At 45.5% G+C, this 24,737-nt stretch overlaps 1 protein-coding gene across 1 annotated transcript in view; it reads right to left on the bottom strand.

Moving 5' to 3' along the window:
• Positions 1–3,075: 3,075 nt before the first annotated feature.
• Positions 3,076–24,737, bottom strand: part of dgkb (diacylglycerol kinase, beta) — a 1,237,676-nt gene continuing 1,216,014 nt past the window's right edge. The window contains 1 exon segment of the mRNA XM_038797484.1: positions 3,076–3,694. The gene's annotated coding sequence lies outside the window, so the exon portion shown is untranslated.

The raw sequence follows: 24,737 nt of genomic DNA, 5'->3' as shown, positions 1-24,737 counted from the left end.
AATGGACAGGCAAATTCTGCGATTCTGTAGACCTGAATCCAGGCTGGTATGTTTCCCTTCTTATGCCAGGTAGAGGACGCCACTGAACGGCTGCAAAGCACAACTGCCAATGGCTGTGGCTCGTATCGGTACCAATAACAGGTAGAAAGAAGGTTAAAGTTCTGCAGGCAGCGTTTACATAGAATTTACATAGAATTTACAGTGCAGAAGGAGGCCATTCGGCCCATCGAGTCTGCACCGGCTCTTGGAAAGAGCACCCTACCCCCTATCCAAGGTCAACACCTCCACCCTATCCCCACCACCCAGTAACCCCACCCAACACTAAGGCCAATTTTGGATACTACGGGCAATTTATCATGGCCAATCCACCTAACCCGCACATCTTTGGACTGTGGGAGGAAACCGGAGCACCCGGAGGAAACCCACGCACACACGGGGAGGATGTGCAGACTCCGCACAGACAGTGACCCAAGCCGGAATCGAACCTAGGACCCTGGAGCTGTGAAGCGATTGTGCTATCCACAAGGCTACCGTGCTGCCCCCAGGGAGCTAGGAAGGAAATTAGCAAGCAAGACCTTTAAGGTAAGAGCCAACAGATTATTCCCAGTAGCATGCGCAAGTGAGCATAGAAATAAAAGGATTGCGCAGTTAATGTGTGGCCTGGAGCTGGGACCAGTAGAGGTGACGGTAGAACCAGGACCAGTCCTTGCGGTGCTGTTGGACAGCGTTTAAACATTAAAATAATTTAAAAAAATAAATTTAGAGTACCCAATTATTTATTTCCAATTAAGGGACAATTTTAATGTGGCCAATCCACCTAACCTGCACATCTTTGGGTTGTGGGGGTGAAACCCACGCAGACACGGGGAGAATTTGCAAACTCCACACTGACGGTGGCCCGGAGCCGGGATCGAACCCAGGTCCTTAGCGCCGTAGGCAGCAGTGCTAATCACTGGGCCACCGTGCAGCCCTTGACAGGCTTTAAACTAATGTGGCAGAGGTGTGGCAACCTTCCTTGAAAGAGGAAAACCAAGATGCATAGATAATTGGGAGATACAGGTAACCCTAGAATAGTAACTGGTATGGCATTCAGTGATACGGTCTAAATTAGAGTTACTGTATGGATGAAGGAAAACATTAATATGCTGGAGAGAGAGGATGTTCCACAGAGGTCAAGTGCAGAATCTATTTGGCTATAGTTATGAAACAATAGAGGTACCCGTACATTCTATAGGCGACCAACTAGTGCTAAAGATATAGAGGAACAAATTGTTGAGGAAATTACAGAAAAGTATAAGATGCATAGCATCGTTATAATGATGTATTTTAACTATCCTATAGACTGGGATTGTAGTGGCATAAATACAGAGACAGGCAAGGGTTTCTCCAATGCATTCAGAAGGATTTTCTACAGCAGAATGTTTCCAGTCCAACACGAAAGAAGGCATTGATCGATAGATATGGTCCTTTGGAATAAGATGGGACAAGTGAATCGTGTCACAGAATCACTATTGTTTTGTTACCTGTGTGGTAGGTAACATGTGCTGCTCAAATCTTCGTTAGTGATGAGGTATTCTGAATCTCGATGAAGAAGATTCGAACTCGTCCAGTCGTAACAAAAGGTTTATTGAGTAACTACAACAATATTTACATGAGTTCTTAACTTTAACTTTGATACTAGTAATAAGGTTAACAACTACGGTAACTATACGTAATTCCACTGGCCATCTAAACTAATCTGCTGTTGCTTTGATCACAGTGCACCCAAGAGAGAGAGAGAGAGACCCAATGTGGTTGCCTTTTATACCCCTGTTGTTCCGGCCCTCTAGTGATCATGTGGTGCTACTGATTACATATTAACCCCTTGTGTACATGCACACATAGAAATCACTACAACTACAGTGCAGAAGGAGGCCATTCCACACTAAGGAGCAATTTAGCATGGCCAGTCCATCTAACCTTCACATCTTTGGAGTATGGGAGGAAACCGGAGCACTCAGAGGAAATCCACGTAGAAACGGGGAGAACAGTCAAACTCCACACAGTGTCAAGGCTGGAATTGAACTTGGGCCCCACGTGCTGTGAGGCAGCAGTGCTAATCACTGTGCCACCATGCCACCCTATCACCATGTCAACAGAAGAGCATTTAGAGGCCAGTAATCATTGCCTCATAAGGTTTTGATTTGCTTTGGAAAGGACAAGAGCAATCAGAGTAAAAATAAGTAATTGGGAGAGAGCCAACGTCATGGGTTGGGAACAAATCTGGCTTGGATATATTGGTATAAAGGATTGGCAGGCAAAACTGTGGGTTGTCTTTAAAGAGGAGATCATTTTGATACAATCAAGGTATGGTCCCACAAAGGGGGAAGATAGAACGAAGAAATTCAGAGCTCCATGACGATGAAGGAGATAGAGAGTAAGATAAGATAGACGAAGGGTGAAAATGATAGATTTCAAGTGGATGATACAATTGAGAATCAGGCTTAAGGTTTCGAGTGGAATTGGGAAAAAACCAAATAAGAGAAGAAAAGAAAATAATGAGAAAAGAGTGGATCCATTATGAAAGAGAATCAAAAAGTATTCTATCGGCATATAAATAATGAAAGGTTGGTCAAAGGAGGAATGCGGTTGATTAGGGAACCTGAAAGGCAATTTTATGTGTCGAGCAGAGGGGCATGAGTTACTAAATTAATACTTTGTATCTATCTTTATCAAGTAAGAAGATGCTGCCCAAGTCATACTGAAAGACACACTTGATGAGGTAAAATTTTGTAAGAAAGAGGTATGTTACAGGCAGGGGGAACTTTGTTTTTTCCCCTCTCAGAATTCAGGGGCTCCAAGATTAATTATCACAACTTTAATTAATCTCTGTTCTCCCCTCCCCACATGCCACTTGAAATTGCATTACTCCCCACACCCCAGATCAGCTATTTCTTCACAAACCAAAATCAAACATTTGTTTCTTTTGCATAAATTTCAAAGGATGAACCTGATTGGTAAAATGTTTTATTAAGTTACCTTTTGCCATTCTTTAAAATAGCAGTACACCAAAGAGCTACAAAGCAGAAGCATTGCATTTCACCAATTAGAGCATACACAACTCTTTTATTTGAAAAGGCAGTTATCAGTAATAGATTGCATGCTGACATACATAGGTTATAGACAAACAAAATCAGGTGTTGCAGCTTCTGTCCACACTTACAGTATACACCTTTCAGTTGCAGGAGATCAAACGTTGAACCGAAGCAGTGTTAAATTGAAATGCACTAATATCTGTGAGGACGCATGGCACAATGTACAAAATGCATCAAAATTTACATCTCCATTGGTAACTTTGCTGTCACTGGCTTGAATCCTAGAATTTCCTGTGAGACACCACTGTGGAAGCAACATCACCACAAGGACCGCAGGTAGAAGGCACACCATCACCTTCTCATGGCATTTAGGAATGGGCAATAAATGCTTGCCAGTGTCAGCAAAACCGCAAGGACATCCAAAATCACACTGTTAACCACTGAACTTACGACATTGACGCCACAATAGCGAGTTCAGTTCCTGGGCAGGTCTTGTACTCTGCCCAGCCATGCGATTTTTATATTTCTGTTCAACGCATGATGTTGTATTTCCCTTAGTTTACAACAATATTTATATCTCTGGCAACTTGCTTCAGTTGTTTGATGATGAAGTCCTGTAGCTGATAAATGTATATATGATAAATATACACTCATAGATATCAAAGGTCTAAAAAGCAGAATCTGCATTGTGGACCGAGGCCATGCTTTGCAACAAGAATGTCATCCTTGTTGAAGCAACTTTTTTGCATGTTCCCCTGGTATTGTAGAAAGGTTGTTAAACTTCACACCTTCCAATTTGCAATAAGACTATTTTTACAGATGTTCCTTGCATAATTAAATTCTCTTAATATTTACATCATGAGGCAAATGCAAAGTGGGTGTCATACATGCTATTCAATCACCAAGAATTTAGAAAATGCAAAAGTTGCAGAAACAGCTATTTGCTAAATTGTAAAACTTTTTGTAAATATCTGCATTTTCAAATATTCTAAATTTAAACTGAGATAGGAATAATGGGTACAAGATGGTAGGTAATTAGGAATACGTTAAGTGATCTAGTAATGAAGAACAACAATCTTGCAATGTTTTTGGTGGACAAGGTTCACCCACAAACAAACTGTCATAATTAAAAAGTTGGAATGGTCACAACCATTTAAAAATTGCACATTTCATCGTATTCCTCCTCCTTCAATAAAAGCGTGCATGACCTATGTTTAAAAAACAAAATACAGAGCACCAGCTAAAGCCTGTGAAAGAAAGGAAATCTTCAAATTGCATTACAATTGCACAAAGCATGTCCACAGATCCAGCTGTTCTGCAGATGTTCAGGAAAACAATTCTAATTAATTACCTGGTTTCTCAAATCACTAATAGACAGCAGTCACCATACAGGTCATAAATGTTTGTGAACTGAGGTACTGCCAAAGTTCAGAGCCTTTCCTTTAGTGCAGCTGTACATCCACAAATTGCATATTTTCATTGACTACCATATTAGACGTAGCCTGGTGGCAAGAATTCTTGATAGAACATTACATAAGAGTATTTTGTATCACAAGGCATAGATTCAAGGCATTCAGCACTGATGTAGTAGTTCATGCTATTACATATTTAAACAAGAAGAAAATAAATATATTTTTCCCTCAAATGTAATTCAGTAATATCCTCCAGAGTAAGAAAAAAATATTGTGTTCAAAGTTGACTGTAGTTGGTATAATACGGTTTTATATTTTGAACTGAAATATCAAAGGGAAGGTTTCCTGTGTGTGCTTTAGCAGATTGATACTGCTGTATTAGTGCTGTTGGCTCCAGATGCAGGGAGTCTCTTGTGGCTGGTGCAAGCCCAAAGTAAACCTGTGAGATTTGCCAAGGTTAGCTTTCCTTAAGCTCAAATTGGTGTGGCTGGTAACTGTTCAAGGCCTGCAGGTCAGTAAGGGGTAAGACTAATATCACAGCAATATAATAGCAGTTTTACTACATAAAGGAGATTGTACTTCAATGTTCAGTAAATATGTTAGTGTTTTCTTGAAAGGGCTTTGAACTTTGTACCACTGAAAAGTAACAAAAGGACAAGAAAGTGAATAAACGAGATGCATGTTCCACAGAAGAATTAGCCATTAATAAATGTTATTGTTTCGTGGAAAAATACAACTTGGAATAGAAAGAGGGATAAACTGAATGGAGTGGTTAGCATGCTAGTCCTTTCACCTCTGGTACTTGGGTTTGGATTTAGTTTGGAGTTTTGGAATAAAGAAACTCATTAATCGATCAGGGAACTCCAGGCAAAGAACTGCACTTGCAGTAAATACTAGTCAATAATCACAGGCCGCTGCTCCTGATTCTACATCTGTCTAAATTAGTGATGAAAAATCATGGGCTGAGGATTGGCGATTCCCCAGTCAGACCCTGCTTCTTATTCAGAGCACCCAATCAAGGAGTAATCATTAAGGTCCATTAGAAATAAAGCAACTTAACACAATATGTGAGTGATGACAGCTAGAGACGGCTCCTAGCAAATAAACAGGGGAAAGTATTGGGTCATGTGTTCTTCTAAATTGCTGACTGATTTATTATCTATGTTCCCCCTCACTGTTTATTTTTATTTCCAATTTCCTTTTTTAATGTTCTACCGTGTACCTAAATCTTTAGAAATATGATCATAAAAGAACATATCACACTGTGACACTTCAAAGTTTCCAATTTCACCTACCAGACATTTTTGTGGCTTGTTGCAGGGAAACATAGAACATAGAACATGCAGTGCAGGAGGCCATTTGGCCCATCGAGTCTGCACCGACCCACTTAAGCCCTCACGTCCATCCTATCCCCATAACCCAATAACCCGTCCTAACCTTTTTGGACACGAAGGGCAATTTAGCATGGCCAATCCACCTAACCTGCACATCTTTGGACTGTGGGAGGAAACCGGAGCACCCGGAGGAAACCCATGCAGACAAGGGGAGACTGAGCAGACTCCGCACGGACAGTGACCCAGCAGGGAATCAAACCTGGGACCCTGGCGCTGTGAAGCCACAGTACCATCCACTTGCGCTACCGTGCTGCCCATGCTGCAAAACAACCCGTTTTGGTATGTAATGCTATAGGTCCACACTCACTGGGTTAAAGCTGACTAAATTAGATGGGTGTTTACTAGGGAGAGAAAAGTACACAAGACAAGTCTACATTTTTATCTGTGAGGCAGGTATGGGAAGTCAATAAAATTCCCTGCACTGCCTGCCCACTGTGAAGCAAATGCCTGCGAAGGCCAGATCTTCATTGCTGGGGTCCGGGTGCAGGCTGGCGTCAGGCCAGCTGTCTCCGGAAGAAGTGGAGAGGCAGTTACAGGGTTCCCGGGTGGGGAGGCAGGCTGTTTAAAAGGCCCACTTCAGTCCTAAGGACTTCATCCTTGCCCACTCTCCTAGCCTGTCCAAGTCCTTCTGCAACCTCCCTGCTTCCTCAATACTACCTGTCCCTCTACAAATATTAGTATCATCTGCAATCGCAGTAACAATGCTCTCAATTTCTTCTTCTAGATTGTTAATGTATATTGTGAATTGTGGTCTCAACACTGGCCCCTGCGGAACACTATTAGTCACTGCTGCCATCCTGAAAAAGACCCTTTTATCCCCACTCTCTGCCTTCAGCCAGTCAGCTAATCCTCTATCCATGTCAGTATCTTTCCCCTAACACCTTGGTCTCTTATCTTATTCAACAGCATCCTGTATGGTCCCTTATCCAAGGCCTTCTGAAAATCCAAATAGATCATGTCCACTGGCTCTCCTTTGTCTGACTTCCTCATTATCTCCTCAAAGAATTCTAACAGATTTTTCAGGCATGACCTCCCCTTGACAAAGGAGCTGTGCTGACTCAGCCCTATTTTACCATGCACTTCAAAGTACTGCGCAATCTCATCCTTAATAATGGGCTCTAAAATCTTACCAGTGACCGAACTCAGGCTAACCGGCCTATAATTTCCCATCTTTTGCCTCCCTCACTTCTTAAACAAGGATACGTTAGCCATTTTTCAGTCCTCTGGGATCATCCCTGAATCCAGTGATTCCTGAAAGATCACCACCAATGCCTCCCCAATCTCCTCAGCGATCACCTTCAGAACCCTGGGGTTGTAGCCCATCTGGTCCAGGTTATTTATCCACCTTCAGACCTTTCAGTTTCCCCAACACTACCTCCTTAGTGATGGCCACTACATTCACCTCTGCTCCCTGACTTTCTTGAAGTTCTGGTGTGCTACTGGTGTCTTCCACTATGAAGACTGATGCAAAGTACCTATTCAGTTCCTCGGTCATTTTCCAATGTAATGCAGCGTGGAACCCTTGGGTTGGTGCAAAGTCAAGTAACCCAATGGCTAACTCAGCTGGCATCACATTGGGGTAGGAATTTTGCTACAAAAATGTCAAAGTGTCCTGCTCTGACTGAAAATCAGAGTTTTTCACCTCAGAAACACAACCAGGTTTTCACTCCAGATCTTCTTGCACTTTGTAAAAGAGCGCGTTTTGTGCTGTCATTCTGGCGGGCCAGGCCCTGATAGAGCTGGCAAGCATGGCTCCACAGAAAACAGGGCGTAGTACTCAAGTTAACACTCTCGCTGGGTGTGTACATGCTTACGTTGCTGCTGGGTGGGGGTGGTGGGGGGGAGCGAGGAAGATCTCAAAGTGAGATCTCGTCACTGTAAATACTGTGAGAGTTTTTTTTCTTCAAATTTAGAGCATCCAATTCTTTCTTTTTCCAATTAAGGGCCAATTTAGCGTGGCTAATTCACCTACACTGCACATCTTTGGGTTGTGGGCGTGAGACACATGCAGACACGGGGAGAATGTGCAAACTCCACATGGACAGTGACCCAGGGCCAGGATCGAACCTGGGACCACAGCACGGTGAGGCAGCAATGCTAACCACTTTGACACTGTGCTGCCCCAAATCCGGTGAGAGTTAGTGGCCATTGTGCGATTTGCTCCCATGGCTAACGGGCCCAGAACATCATGGCCAAGGTCTCTGCAGAGGGGACACACTAGGGGCTGCAGAAGCACACATTGCTCTGGTGTAACTTTGATGAGCCGTCTTGCTCCACATGACCCACAAAAATAAATTTAAACTTACCATGGTTGCTCTTCTTCAAATGAATGTTGGGAATATTAGTGTAGTGGTAATGTAACTGGAATAGTAATCCAGAGGCTTTGACCAAATATCTAGCAAATATGAGTTTAAACCTAACTTTAGCACATTGCGAATTTGAATTCAGTTCATAAAACATCTGAAAAGAAAAAACTGCTGTAACTATGAAACTGTTGGAGTTTTGTAAAATTGCACCTCATTCACTGCTGTCCTTTTGGGGAAGGAGGCCTACCATCTGTAGCCAGTGTAGTCTATATGTGAACCTAATTCGACACCGATGTGGTTCATCTTTAATTTTGATTTGAAATAGCCTCGCAAGGAGAGGGCTTGGTGGGTTCAGAAAATAGAAAAAGAGAAAGAGGCTGCTTGGCTTGCACTTGAACTTATATATCACGAGTGAAAGAAAATTGTGCCAACCCGCTGTGTTATTCAATCCCACAGGTTTCTTTGTTCTCAAAATAATGATCTATCTTTACAACTTTACTGTGTTTATACATCAATTATTTTCAAGCCAGTGCAATCCTCTGTTTTTATAAAGTATTATCTGAAACAAAGTAATTATGCAGTGACTGCTGATCATGTTAAAACAGAGTATCTGCAATGAGAAGTCCCTCTGTAACTTGTTCACTTGACGAGGATTTTCACCTCACGACAGCTCTGCTTGTGTTTATGCCTAAAAATGAGGTGAGAACACATGGAGAATTGCCCTGCTCACCACTGCTGGAAGTCTATCCATTCCCTTTTTCAGGCAGACCTTGATTTAGGTGGCCAAAGATTCTGCCGGAAACAAGTAGCGGCTTCGCTACTATATGTTACCAACCCTACTCAGGTGATTACCAGCAGTTTTTCAATCCACCCACAAACCATGGGCCGTCCAAGTCAGGAGGCAGCTATTTTCAGCTATATTTGAAGGGGTCCTTAGCATTCCTCAAAGAAATCTGAAAGCAGGTCAGATACTCGTTTTTGGAGAAGTCGCTTGTGTATTTTGAAACTTGCTGTCTTTCAATATTTGGTTTTCTTGCTGCTGAGTACTGCAAATATTTTCTGAGCCAGTATTAACCACTGCTGCCTTCCAACCCAAGTGCATTAACTCCTCTCTGTAATGTTTAGGTTTGATAGAATCATTTCAGATTTATATATATTTTGAAATACATTTAGAGTAACCAATTTTTTTTGTCTAATTAAGGGCAGCTTAGTTTGGTCAATACACCTACCCTGCAGATCTTTGAGTTGTGGGGGTGAGACCCACGCAGACACGGGGGGAATGTGCAAACTCCACACAGACGGTGACCCGGGGCCGGAATCGAACCCGGGTCCTTGGAACCGTGAGGCAGCAGTGCCAAACACTGTGCCATCATGCCGCCCTTTCAGATTTATACATAACTCCACTGAAGGTACTCTGATCCCTCAGTGGATAAATGCACTATGCGATGGTGATACTCAGAGCCATATTTTCGCTCCTGAGTCAGATGCGCTCTCGGACTGGGCCTGCTGCCCCTGGAAACAGAGCAGGTGGTGCCAAGGCGGGCTGTTGAAAAGATCTGTCTGTTCTATAGGACATCACCCCAGATATAGAAAACACTGGGGCCTCTAGCGCACTCCCTTACTGTCAACCTCTGCCAATGCATGCCCACCCACCACCATTTGTCCTTCATGTTAAGCTCCCAGTGTCCACCATGTGTAAACCTGAGGAATCATGCTCAGGTGAAACAAAATAAAGTTCTTACCATCTATTATATACGTCACTACTTTTAGATCCCTTCAAGCACTTAATCACTTATAAATGCAAACATTTTCATTTTAAGTCCCATATCAAAGACAAAACTAATGCTTATATAATCACCTGCAACTGTCAATGAACCTGTGAATTTATAAGCCCTCTAATGATAGTTTGCAAAAGCAATCAAGTAACACCAATACTATAATGATAACCCTTTGGCTTATGTCAACAAATATCTATTGAAATTGCAAGCACTGATTTCTTTTCAACTGTGAGTAGTTTTTTTTACTCCAAACGTTATAGAGCACGGATTCAAATAACTTGATATTTTTACAGTTCCACTAAATGTTTCCAATTCTTTTACACACATTCATGTCTACTCTTCATAATCTTCATAATCTTTGGATGGTGTGTTGTCTCTCTGGGGCAGGGGTGTCATTGAACAGCCACAGGGCATCCTAAAGCAGGAGGGTGATAAGTCTGAGGTCATGGTACATGTTGGTACCAACTATGTAGGTGAAATTAAGGATCAGGTCTTCCATCAAAAGTTCAGGGAGTTAGGCAGCAGATTAAATAGCAGCACCTCAAAGGTTGGAATCTCTGGAATATACCCCCACCCCCCCCACCTGTTGCCTAGTACAGAAATAGGAGATTAGGGGAGATGGATGCGTGGCTTAAGAGTTGGTGTAGGCGCCAAGGTTTTAGATTCCTGGATGACTGGAGCCATTTCTGGAGAGGATGGGACAAATGCTTCATAAATGCTTCACAACTCCAGGGTCCCAGGTTCGATTCCCGGCTGGGTCACTGTCTGTGCGGAGTCTGCACATCCTCCCCGTGTGTGCGTGGGTTTCCTCCGGGTGTTCCGGTTTCCTCCCACAGTCCAAAGATGTGCGGGTTAGGTGGATTGGCCTAGTGTCCTAAATAGTAAGGTTAAGGGGGGGGGGTTGTTGGGTTACGGGTATAGGGTGGATACGTGGATTTGAGTAGGGTGATCATTGCTCGGCACAACATCGAGGGTCGAAGGGCCTGTTCTGTGCTGTACTGTTCTATGTTCTATGTTCTAAATACAAGCGGGCGGTCTGCACCTGAACCAGAATGGGCCCAACATCCTTCTGGGTGGGTTTGCTAGTGCTTTTTGGAAGAGTTTAAACTAGTTCAGCAGGGGGAGGGGACACAGATCGTTAGTACAATAAGGACACAGCATACTATAGTAAATGAACCAAGACAGCGGGTGTTCAGCTAAGTTGATTTCCAAGAGAGTAAGGCAAGGCTGAATTGCCTCAACTTTAATGCTAGGAATATTATAAGTGAGACTAATGAGTTAAGGGTGTGGATTGACCCATAGAATTGTGACATTGTTACCATCACAGAGACATGGTTGAGGGAGGGCAGGACTGGCAACTCAACATTCCGGGGTATAGGATCTTCAGGCGAGACAGGGGAGAACGTAAAAGAGGAGGTGGTGTTGCATTACTAATTAAGGAGTCAGTTACCGCACAATGGTGAGACAATATCTTGGAAGAGTCTTCAAATGAGGTTTTGTGGGTAGAGCTTAGGAACAAAAAGGAGAACACTCACATTGCTGGGAGTGAATTATATGCCCCCAAACAGTCAGTGGGCAGTAGAAGAGCAGATATGTACACAATTAATTGAGGTGTGTAAAAATAATAATATGGTAATTATATTTGGGGATTTCATACTCCCCAACGTTAATTGGGATAGTCATTGTGTAGAAGGTCCAACAAGGGACGGACGGTGCAGTGCTGGATCTAATTCTGGGGAACAAAGCGGAATAGGTTTTCAAGGTGGAAGTGGGGATCATTTTAGTGATGGCGACCGCAACACAGTACGATTTACGTTTGTTATGGAAAAGGAAAAAATGGTCTGTACAAAATGGTTTTAGATTGGGGGAATATGCTCCAAGAACTGCACCATGGCCAGTTCTTGGCAGTCGATGGGGTTATACGTGGTCGTTGGGGCAGACAGGCAGGGGCAAGGGTTACCCCAGAACAGGTACACATGATCCAGATATTGGCATGGTGGTGCCTTGCGCGGGTGTCCCCGGTTGCCCTCCCCCAGCACCTTCCCCCCACGCTCCCATGACATAAAAAGTTTGGGAAGCATTGTCATAGATTATAAGCGCAGGGAGATTATGTTGAAGCTGTATAAAACTTTGGTTAGGCCACAGTTGGAGTAGTGTGTGCGTTCTGGTCTCTTCACAATAGGAAGGATGTGATTTCACTGGAGTGGGGGCAGAGGAGATTCACCAGGATGTTGCTTTGATGGAGCACTTGAGCTATGAAGAAAGACTGGATAGGCTCAGGTTGTTTTCTTTGCAGCAGAGAATGCTAAGGGAGAATCTGATTGAGGTGTATCAGATTATGAGGGGTATGGACAGGGTGGATCTGAAGCAGCTGCTCCCGTTAGTTGAAGGGGTCAATAATGAGGAGACATAATTTTAAAGTGAGGAGCTGGGTTTCGAGGGGATTTAAGAAAAAGCATTTTCACCTAGAGGGGGGTGTCAGTCTGGAATTCACTGTTTGGGAGGGTAGTAAAGGCAGGAAATCTCACAACTTTAAAAATGTATGTTGGTGAGCAAGGGCTATGGGCTATGTGCTGGAAAATGAGATTAGTGTAAATTTAGTGTAGTTTTGGTGGTGCAGACACAATGGGCTGAAGGGCCTCTTCTGTACTGTATGACCCTATGCCTCGAGAGGAAAAATAATCACAGTCCAGTGAGCTCAATGCATGTGTGGAGAAGTGCATCAGATGAGGCCATATGTGGAATAGTCACCACGGCAATACAATCTGCCGACGTTGATTGAGAATCAAAATAGTGTGGACCATGCCTTCTCTGCATGAGAAAACTGTCTTGACATCCTCAGAAAACGTGAATTCTCATCCCAGTTCTTTCTGGTGCAATTTGTGAATGGCAGTTTTCTAGCCGCTGGAATTCTAACAGTGCATGTAAGAATGTTACAATTAACCTCACTATTCACAGGGTAGTGAGGAGGATGGGGGTGAGGGAAGGACACTTGGTTGCTCTCCAGTGACCCTCTGTGGACAGTCGGGGCGAGGATGGGGGTGTTGATGGGGGAGAGGGTAAATGATTAATTTCCACTAGGCTGGTTAACAGATACCCTCTCATTGCTTAGCCAACAACATCTTACTTTTTTCTTACAGATATTATTTGACCGGCTGCACAACTCCAGCATTCATTTTATATCTTAGAGAGCATGGCACATTGGTTTAGTTAGAAGTAACATTTTTGCCTGCCCCAATGTATTGTTAGTAAGGACACTTCAGGGGATAATTTGTGTTTGCGTTCTATATTTCAACTTCTGCAATAATTTCATCTCAATCATTCTTCCCCAGGTTGCAGCTGTTTTTAATAATCTCTCTTCTAAATTCCAGATTGTAGACTCTTAATGATTAAATGCACATGAAATTCGCTTAAAATTGTGAATTTACATTTTTGCCTGTTGAGTACAAGTCTATACTTTTCTGTAAGTAACTAGAATTTCAATAATATTTACTGTTAAAAGTAAATCTTATGAGAGTTTGGGCGTGAAATTGGCCCATGCCAGCAGCATGAAACATGTTTACAGTGATTTATTTCTCGTGCCTGATCTACTTTCCACCTACATTGGCGGAAAGCCAGTCCAAACTCGTTTTAGAGACTTGTTTCCCAGTCCCATTCTCCCTTCCACTTGGTTTGCAAGTAATGTCTATTTTGACAGATTTATGACCTTCTCAAATCTTGCCAATGTTATTATAGGCCATGTGAGTTCTATTTATATTAGATACTGGGTGAGTAGAGGCAGGGAGGAGGTATGAGGGAGTGAGGGGAGGGGTGGGGAATGTGAGAATTGGGGGGGTATAGGAGTTGAGGCGGGAATGGGCAGATAGTAAGGTGAGAAGGACCACGAGGTTAAATGGAGTGTGGGTTAGGGGCCTCACACACATCTCCGGAACTGGGCCTACTTCTCAGTGAATGGATATGGGCCTTTAAACCTGGCGACCTTGGCATCGGCCTATCTCCGCCTCTGCCTTGGGCCTGCTTGTCCACACATCCCACCATGAAAATAGCATCAGTGGGCAGTACAGGTTAGAAGGCAGGATACATGTTTTTAAAATATCCCAACTCCTGCAATCATGGTGAAAATCTAACCCATTAACGTCCTTCTCGTACCTCCCTTGAAAAAATTCAAGTATTGCTATTACTATCTCCACAACTTTTGACCTCCCTTCTCAAGTTGTCATTTAGTGTGCTAACAAAAACAGTTTGTGCACCTACCCAAATAAATGGACCAATGTTTAGGAACATATCTTTTCTTTTAAATTTTTTCCCCCCAATTAAGGGGCAATTTAGCATAGCCAATCCACCTACCCTGCACATATTTTTTGTGTTGTGACAGTGAGACCCACGCAGACATGTGGAGAAGGTGCAAACTCCACATGGACAATGACCCGGGATCGAACCTAGGTCCTCAGCACTGTGAGGCAACAACGCTAACCACTGCGCCACTATGCCGCCCCTTTGTTCAGGAACATATCTAAATATGTAGAACATTTCTTTTCCCCATGAAATTCTCTTCCCATTGACTGAACATTGTGACTCATGCTGGATAGTTTCACAGGCATTATTAGCGCCTGTACTTCACCTAAATAGGCACTCTTCAAGTGTGAATCCAGACAGTGTTCGTGGCTAATTAATGGGCGGGTTGACCATCCCAGTGGAAATTCATCTTGTCACTCATCTACCTTTCCAATAGGGTGACACTGCATAGCATCAAGAATGGTTTTGTCCATTCACCCTCCTCTCCAACACGTGAATGGTGAAGCTAATTGTAGCATCTCACTCGCCCCAGACCAGCAAACCCATACTTAACGGGTTATGTATTAGAATTGAAGGGCAGCACGGTAGCATTGTGGATAGCACAATTGCTTCACAGCTCCAGGGTCCCAGGTTTGATTCCGGCTTGGGTCACTGTCTGTGCAGAGTCTGCACGTTCTCCCGTGTCTGCGTGGGTTTCCTCCGGCTGCTCCGGTTTCCTCCCACAGTCCAAAGATGTGCAGGTTAGGTGGATTGGCCATGCTAAATTGCCCTTAGTGTCCAAAATTGCCCTTAGTGTTGGGTGGGGTTACTGGGTTATTGGGATAGGGTGGAGGTGTTGACCTTGGGTAGGGTGCTCTTTCCAAGAGCCGGTGCAGATGAGATGGGCCGAATGGCCTCCTTCTGCACTGTAAATTCTATGATAATTGGATAAGGTGTGAATTTAATAAGGTAAACAAGTACTTCCAGAGCAGGAAGCATATCACACAATGTCAAGCAAATAACGTGACGGCTGGTATTTGTTATGTTGATGTACATCATCTCCCTGTACAATTAGGCACTGGGGTTCTACACCTGAGACACCTTGCTTCTATCAATCCGGTTAGTCAGGATATAGCATGCTTGGGGCTTGGAAACATGATGTACTCAAGGTTCGTTAATACCTCATTTTTTTCATTTAAGTGAGGTTGCTTATTAAATAGTGTTTCTGAAAACATGGGCAATACATTGAGATTTCCTGTGCCAGCATGTAAAGAACATTTTGTCAATCCTTTGAAGAAAGCATCTATTGAGGGGGTATGAGGAAAGCTCAAAACTGCTCCTGCGGTACACTAGTCCAAGAAATCTTGGCTTCCCTATTGGAAGGTCCAGGTGAAAAAAAAGCTCTTGTTGGCCTTCGAACTCTGTGAGCTTGTCACTCCCTCAGCATGTTGAGAACAATGTGCTGGGAAGTTAATTTATATACTTAAATGTGTTGCCTTTCTTAATGGGGTGAGGTCACCTCAATCAGGCGTGGAAGCACAAAAGCACTTGAGTTGTAGTGGCCCTGTGGTCACAGCGTGGTGATTGCAGTAGTTACCTCTGTGTGTCTGCCTTTAAAACACAGATGTGATACTCGCAATGCACAACTCAGGTCTCACAGATCTATAATGATGCATCAGGGTATTGTGGATTTTCCTCTGAAGCAAATTGAAAACGAGAATATAAATAAAGTTGTCTGTTTGTGACAGCTTCAAAGGGAAATCCGCAGAAAGGAAGGGCTGCTCCTACAAGCAGATGATGAACCAGATGCCATAAAACAACAGGGAACAAACCTACTGCTTTCACTCATCTGAAGCTCGCTCGATAAACTACCATTTATGTTGCTGGAAAACCTTATCTGCACATCGCAACAGAAATGAATTGTGACATGTTCTGATAAAACTTGCTGTGCTGTGAAGTGGTGTATATTATTTTGCCTGGTCAATACCAATCAAAAACGGGAAGAATATTTTTTTTAAATGCCACGGGCAGAAAATGTAACTGTGAATCATGCACTTTTAAAGCAGGTGTCTAGCAAACAAACCCACTGGCATTAAAAAAACACATTATAAAACCACAGTGTTTGATGGTAAAGCATTAGTTTGCAGTCGGAACATATCTTGACTAGTTTTGCATATAATAGCATCCAAAAATCAAACACAAAACCTGAATGTTGAAGTACATCTCAGGAAATATTTTAAACTCTTTGCTATCTTGAGTTAGGACATGCCCTTCTCTGCTGTTGTCTTAAGAGATTTGTCGTGAATGCTAGAATATTATAGCATGGAAGAAAGCTTTTCAACCCATCGTTCTTGGTTTTGCATGAGCTATATAATTAATCCCACTCTCCAACTCTGAACCTACAGCCCTATCAAAGAACAAAGAAAAGTACAGCAGAGGAACAGGCCCTGTGGTCCTCCAAGCCTGCGCTCACCATGCTGCCCGTCTAATCTAAAATCTTCCATACATCCGGGGTCCATATCCCTATATTCCTATCCTTTTCATGTATTTGTCAAGATGCCCCTTAAACGTCACTATCGTACCTGCTTCTACCACCTCCTCCAGCAACAGGTTCCAAGCACCCTCTACCCTCTGTGTAAGAAACTTCCCTCGCACATCTCCTCTGAACTTTGCCCCTCGTACATTAAACATATGTTCCCATGTAATTGATTCTTCCACCCTGAGAAAAAGCTTCTGACTATCCACTCTGTCCATGCCCCTCAATATATTATAGACTATTATCAGGTCATCCCTCAACCTCCATCGATCCAGTGAGAACAAACTGAGTTTATACGCTCTCTCCTCATAGCTAACGCCCTTCATACCAGGCAAGATCCTGATAAACCTCTTCTGTATCTTTCCAAAGCCTCCACATCCTTCCAGTAATGTGGCGACAAGAGTTGAACACTATATTCCAAGCGGGCCTAACTAAGGTCCTATACAGCTGCAACATGACTTACGAACTTTTATACTCAATTCCCCGGCAAATGAAGGCAAGCATGCTGGATGCCTTCTTAACTACCTTCTCCACCTGCGTTGCCCCTTTCAGTAACCTGTGGACCTGTACACCCAGATCCCTCTGCCTGTCAATAACTTAAGGGTTCTGTCATTTACTATATCTTTCCCACTTGTATTAAAGCTTCCAAAATGCATTACCTTCATTTGTCCGGATTAACCTCCATCTGCCATCTCCGCCCGAGTCTCCAACCAATCTATACCGCTGTATCCTCTGACACTCGTCATCTCTATCCGCAATTCCACCAACCTTTGTGTGATCCGCAAATTTACTAATCAGAACAGTTACATTTTACTCCAAATTATTTATTTTTACTATAAACAGCAAAGGTCCCAGCACTGATCCCTGTGGATCACCACTAATCACAGCCCTCCATTCAGAAAAGCACCCTTCCACTGCTACCCTCTGTGTTCTATGACCGAGCCAGTTCTGTATCCATTTGCCAGCTCACCTCTGATCCCACGGGACTTCACGTTCTGTACCAGTCTGCCATGAGGATCAATTCTGCCTTTCCAAGTGTAGACATTGCCCAATTACCTTTCAAAATGTATTAAAACTTAAGTTTCACCAACCATTCAAGCACTCATTAAAATAATAAAAATCCTTATCACCTTTCTGGTTCCATTGCCACCAAAGGGTCAAAATAAATATATAGAGAAAAAGTGATTTGATTTTTTCAGTTCTCCTCTCAGAATATTCTGATAGTTTTTACTTGAATACCTGATTGTCCTCATGCATTGATAACTATAAAAGGTGTACTAAGTCCCACTTCCTGAATTGATATTATTCATTTGCAGTGTTGCCTTTTTATGAATGCCCTTTTAACTAAAAGCTAAAAGCTGCTTCATTGTACCAGCTGCTCCAATAAATTGGTATTTGAATGTGTGGTGTTTACTCCTTTGTATTGTCAGCTTTATTTAATTTATCGATAGTTACTCTGCAGTGTTTATTCGTTTACTGCTCATCAAGACTTGTGGGCTTTAACAGGGATGATTTTTGCTGTTTACAATTTGCAGCAACATTTTAAATACTTTCTTTGCACATGCTCATGATCTTGCTGTAAATAGTGGACGAATCAAAATCTGCACCCCCATCTCCAAAGTGTTAGATTGTCAGTTTCTCCCTCACGGAATGTTACACTTTGCAGACAGCTCCCTCCAATATGCTGGCTGCAAACCGTCACAATTCTGTCCACTGAGGGAAGCAAATGATGGGACAAAACAATGACCCAGAATTTCTGGCCGGACAATTTTGGACTTCCCTCCAAAATATGTTTTTAAGGAAACTACATCGCGGAGCTGACCCAGCAGGTTATCGTTTTCAGCTTTGCTGGTTGGACTGTAAGTTGACAGGATGTGTTCCCTGTCCATCATCGGGTGGAATTTTCCCCCAAAAACAACAAATTGTCATTTCGGCTAGGAAAGCTGGTGCAGATCACGCCTGCAGATTGCGAACTTCCCACACTTTGGGCAATAAATGAATCTCCGTAAGAATCACGCTGAGTTGGAGTCCTCAGGCGTCTAGTTTGCCTGCACTGGAGCTCAGCTGTGCTTTGTTCACAAGTGAGAGCTGCATTTAAATTGTCCCGCTGCACTCACTCTGTCAAGCCAGGAGGATGGCTGCAAGCAGATCAGCTCCATGTTTCCTGGAGCCAAATCTCAACAGGCTGTCGGGTGCAGTGGAAGAGAGGCGGGCCATTGTTTATCCGCTGTGAGTAGAAGACCCAGAGTTGACGATGGCAGCTGCAGTTAGTGCCAGCAGCCTGACAAGGAGGATCAGTATCCAATATTGGAAACAAATGAATGACCTCATATGAGCTGCAAGGGTGAGTGACCATCTGTCTCCTTCTGGCTTTAATCCAGCCAGTTACCCCTGGAATGTCACCATTAATCCATTCCCTGTCACCTATCAGCCTCCCAAAACCCTACCCCCCCCCCCCCCCCCCCCAGCATCTTGTTCAGAACCCCCTGGCATTTCTCATCACAACCCCTTCCTGTCTGGGCACGGTATCCCCATTGCTGGAAATCCCTGACCTGTCAGGTGTCCGCCTCACAATGTCCTTGTGTTCTTGCAGGAGAAGTTGGACCATAATAAAAAGGAGATGGAGAAGACAGGCAGAGGAATTCCGGGTTTGAGAGTCCTCACCCCCTGTGAGGAAAGGGCGCTGCAGATCATGGGAAGGGCATGGAAAGAGCCATGATGGACAGTGAGGTTGGCCTGTGCCAGAGAAGTGAGGATCTACTGCACCTTCATCTAGATGGCGAGTCTCAAGTCTATTTCCAAGTCCCTTGTCCCTCCCATTTTCTGAATCGATGCCGATACCAATTGTCTTGCAGAATCACCATCAGATGGGGCAGGGCCATTCTGAGCCGGCACTCCCCTTGCAATCCTGGAGAGCATTTTGGAAAATACCTCTGAGGATGACACCAATCAGTCGTTACAGGCATCACCAGCACCATTCACCAGTCCAGGGATACACGCCTCGGTGGGCCATATTAGCGGACAGGCTTCTAGGTTACTATCTGGTGAGCACCACACAGCTGCTGATGCACGTCAGATGAAGGCAGGAACTTCCGAGAGAATGGGCAGTTGGAGGTCTGCAGGACACCAGGAAATAGTTGGCCTCTAGCCACATGCCAAGCCTCTGGAAAGGTTTCTCCCAGAGCTGCTGGATATGCAAAGGCAGAAGCAGAGAATCCAAGTGGCGTGTCAGCGACATTCAAGACCACTTGGAGAATCCCAAAACCTTCAGGTGTGGAAGATGGTAAGCATTGCATGGCACCCAGGCTAACACTGCAAGGGTGGGATCTGCAGCTGAAAGCCTGAGCCAGGATGTCCAAATCATGAGAGGTGAACTCCAAGGCGTAGCTCATTTTCTGAGCACCTTGGCTGAGGGGCTCCAGAGCTTGGCCCAGATGTAGAGGTCGATTTGATGAGGGCTTCAACACCATCATGCAGACAATGTTGGGCCTCCAGGACTGGCAACGCCAGGTGATGCTGAGGTTTCTGGAGCTCACTCCAGCTACCCCAACATCCCATGAAGTAGCCCAAGGGCTCACAATCAGCCCAAGCGAGGAGAAAGTGCTGGAGCCCATCCCAGAGCTTTTCATCCAGGAAACTCTGGCAGAGGTCTAGCGGCGGGACGATCTGTTCCTGAGACTAATTGTTGACACCAGGGCAGGATTCGTGGACTTCCATGACAGCAAAACTGGTGCCACACCTGGACTGATTCAGTAACCGTGGTATGGCTAGCACTACCATGTGGAACACAATCGATTCCAACGAAAAACGCTGTGGGATTCGCCGGGTCCATGATTGACACTCGGGAGGCTGACAAGCTGCAGCTGCATATCCATATACACTCCCCACAGTGGGCAGTCAGCAACATGCACATCTGCATGGCTGCCTTGCAGGCTGCGGCAATGGTGTTCTGTGCCCATCCACCTCGACTCCACAGCCCATCCCCTGGCCATCCCCCACTACTCCTCCTGGCTCTCGCAGAAGTCCCTGGCCAGCGACATGACTGTCCGCAAACTATGGCGATGTTGGACACTTTCCGAACCCCCTCTCTCCCCCTCAGCAGTCATGGGGCCTATTCCATGATTTTCAAAAGGGTAAGTGAGCCTCGCAGTCGGGAATTTTCCCCAGTGGAGGCGGAGGATGGTGGAGACCCGGAAAATACTGGTCAGGCCCACTAATGATATGCCAATGGCGTTTACTGTATGTGCATTCTGGAACGCATTGACGCCACTGTCGAGGCACTGGAGAATTGCGATTTGGTGTGAAAATGACACCCTCCACGATTTCAGCATCAAAGCCGATTCTCTGCCTAATCGCATGTCAGGGGTAGCAGGCAGAACAGGGTGGCATGGCAACACCACTGATACCTGAAAATTGGCGGAGGCCCAGGACAGAACCCTTCCCAGTCCTTCAGAGGATGCCCGCCAAAGACATCAGAGACTACAGAGTGCGGAAGGCAGCCAGAGACCTCCACTTCCAATGTGTATCCTGGGGAGAACACCAGAAGTAGTGCTCGGTCACATAAGATGAAGAAGTTATAGAAGCACTGAGTGGGCATGGGTGAAGACAGGCCATTGTTAGGGTTGGGATAATTGTGATTAATCAGCATTAAATATCCTTGCACCTCAAAGCCGCAATTCCTCTGTGTTTGAACCCTTTCCCACAGGAACCTCCCCATTTGAACTCAGACCATCCTACAGACTATCCAAGCAATGCCAACCGCGAGAACCCTTGAGACTTACAATGACAGACATCGAGTCTCCACCCTAGGCCATGTCCTGCTCCCCCCCCCCCCCCCCACTCCATCCAGTCAGAGGCATTAATCACCCACCCAACAAGAGAGAGAGACACTCCATTATTGGGTCACTGCCCCCTGAAGTCACCTCCCCTTCAGGCCCCTGACATTTCAGGGTGGCATTGCCATGGTGGCAAGAGGTAGAGCCAGAGCACTGACCACCCATGTCCCTGACCACCCAGGGCTCCAAAAGCCTCCAAAACACACGGCGTGGCCATAATATCTATCCAGAGACATTAACAGTGGATGTAAGAAGGTACTCATTGAGGACACCTTGCAGTTTACTTCCTGAGTTGTGCCAGCTTCTTCAATGGCTGCAAACAACCTCCAGTACAAACATGCTGTTCCGGCATTCGAGATTGAAAAATACCCACTATGAAAAAGAGAGCAGTCAGATTGAGCACCTGGTCTTTCTAAGAAGCTCCTTGGACAAAAGTAAACCTTATTTTAAAAAATTGTGGTTGGAAACTATAGCAGCTTAAATGAGGAAGCACTTTGGATTTTATTGATCGTGAACAATAAGAAAAATAAAATTATTCCTCTTTTGAAACAGCCTGGACCTGTCAATCAAGAGGTAGGTAATGGAGCATGAAATTGAATATAAACAATGAAGTTCAAAGCTTTTAGTCTCCCCAGAATGACCAGAGGTTTTAAGAAATTGAAAGGGAATGAAATTCAATGTGAAATAAGCACTTAGAAGATTTCCACCACGTTCATCTGACAGATCTTTTAAATTGATATGCAGGGAGACACATCAAAGGAGGACGGCTTGCCAGATGATCCCCATTCCTTGGAAAAGGCCCCCCGACCAGAGTCCCTACAGGCTAGCCTAAGCCCCCCCTCTCTCCCACAAACATTACCTCCCTTGAAGGACTCCCGAGGCACCCTGGAGGTAGATATCGAGAGGGTACTCATCCTCTTGCTTCCTCTCAGAGTCCATCGTATCTGGTACATGCTTATGAGGACCAGTAATAATCAGAGTCTGGCTGACAGGTAAATTGTGTGAGGCCGGAGGATCTGATTTTAAACTCACGAATAATATTAGAATGTATTCAAATGCATTCTCATCATTTTCTGAGCATGATTTGGTCTGCACCAACAAGAAGGAACCGGGAGGATCGCAAACTGGCTTGGGTCTGGCACAAGTCCAATTTTTGGGCTTGCAGGGAATTTTCCCAATTTAGTGGGATTTGTGCTGGAAGCAACGTCCGATAAGACCGTTGTTCGATTTTCATTCTGCTGATTTCAATGGAATGAAAATCCATCAGGTTCACAAAAACGAAAAATAACTTGTAATATTACCCATAGCAGACTTCTTGCCTCAGTGTACAAGAAGGTTTGGGGGGGGGGGGGGGGGGGGGGCGCTGAATAGCCTTCAGCGCCTGATGCAATCTGGTTCAATATGCTTCGTTTCAAGCCGGGATCTCCTGGCTCCTGGGATTCTCCGCCCCTGCTGGTACAGCGTGAGGCTGGCAGGAACCAGACTTAATGAACTTGCCAGGGCTTGGAGATCATTGGCGTGTCCCAATGGTTGAGGACATGGCAGGGCACTTTACTTGCACTGCCGCCTGGTAGTGCCAAGGGGCACTGCCAATGTGCACTGCCTGAAAGGGGCCATGGCCATTAAAGGGGGAAATTGAGGGGGGCACGAAGTGGGGGATTGAAGTGTGACCATGAAGTGGGCGACATTTGGCGACCCCATTGCAGGATGTCATTCACCTGCGGTGAGGGGGGACGCTGGTGCCAATGACTGAGGGGGGTGGGGGTTGCCTGATGTCGGCTAGGAGGGGAGAGGGCTGAATGGAGACTCTTCGGGAGGACCCCAGTGCCATCGATCCTTGGGGTGTGTGTGGGGGGCTGGACTCTCACTTTGAGATCAGGGCGCCCTTCTCTGTGAGGCCAGACGTGCAGCGTATTCAGGTCTCACACGTTACTTTCTCAGTGGGTTTTACCCTAGTTCCAAAGAAATGACTAAGTCGATGGGAATTGTGCCAGGACAATTGGCGCGATTTGCACCGGCTTTGCCGCCCAAGATGACACTTCCGCCAAGATCTGTACCGATAACACAGATTTCTTTTTTGCGTTTCATTCACAGCACGTGGATGTCAGTGGCAAGGGCAGCATTTATTACACATCTCCAATTCCATTAAGAAGGTGGTGCGCCGCATTTTTGAACCACTGTAGTCTGTGAGGTATAGGTGCACCCACAGTGCTGTTAGGGAGAGATCTCCAGGATCCAGGATTTTGACCCAGCAACAGTGAAAGAACAGAGATATAGGGCGGGATTCTCCGACTCCCCGCCGGGTCGGAGAATCGCCGGGGGAGGGGGGGGGGGAGCGGCGTGAATCCCACCCTGCCACTCCGACGCCGGCTGGCAAATTCTCCGGCTCAGGTTTTGGTGCGGGGGCGGGGTTCACACCGCGCCGGTCGGGGGCCATTGGCAGCAACCTCGCCAGCAATTCTCTGGGCCCCGATGGGCCAAGCGACTGCCCGTTTTCAGCCAGTCCCACTAGCGTGAAATGGACATGGTCCATCATGGTGGGACCTGGCTTGTCGGCTGTCCAGCAGGGCCCTGGGAGGGTGGGTGCGCGGGGGATCTAGCTCCGGCGGGGGGGGGGGGGGGGGGGGGGGGGGGGGGAGGGGCACAGTGGCCTGGCCCGCGATCAGCGCCCACCGATCTGTGGGTGGGCCTGTGCCGTGGGGCACTCTTTCCCTCCGTGCTGGCCTCTGGAGGGCTCTGCCATGGCCGGCGCGGAGAAGAAACACCCTACGCATGCGCAAGAACACGCTGGCAGTTCTGCGCATGCACCTGAACACGCTGGCGGTTCTGTGCATGCATTGGACCACGTCGGCCCATAGGCGCCGGTTGGCGTGGCGCCAACCCCTCCGGCGCCGGCCTAGCCTCTGGAAGTGCGGACGATTTCACAACTTCTGGATGGCACGACGCCAGAGTGGTTCATGCCGTTCTTGCCGCCATCGTCGGGCCTTCCTGCCATTTGCGGTAGAATCCCACACATAGTTCCAAGTCAGGATCATGTGTGGCTTGGAGGGGACCTTGCACGTGGTGATGTCCCCTTACATCCCCTTGCCTTCTATGTGGTAGAGGTCGCAAGGTTGGAAGATGCTAG

The sequence above is a fragment of the Scyliorhinus canicula genome, chromosome 5 (genome assembly GCF_902713615.1).
Source record: "Scyliorhinus canicula chromosome 5, sScyCan1.1, whole genome shotgun sequence".
Classification (NCBI taxonomy): Eukaryota; Metazoa; Chordata; class Chondrichthyes; order Carcharhiniformes; family Scyliorhinidae; genus Scyliorhinus; species Scyliorhinus canicula.
This window is presented reverse-complemented; position numbering and strand designations above follow the sequence as displayed.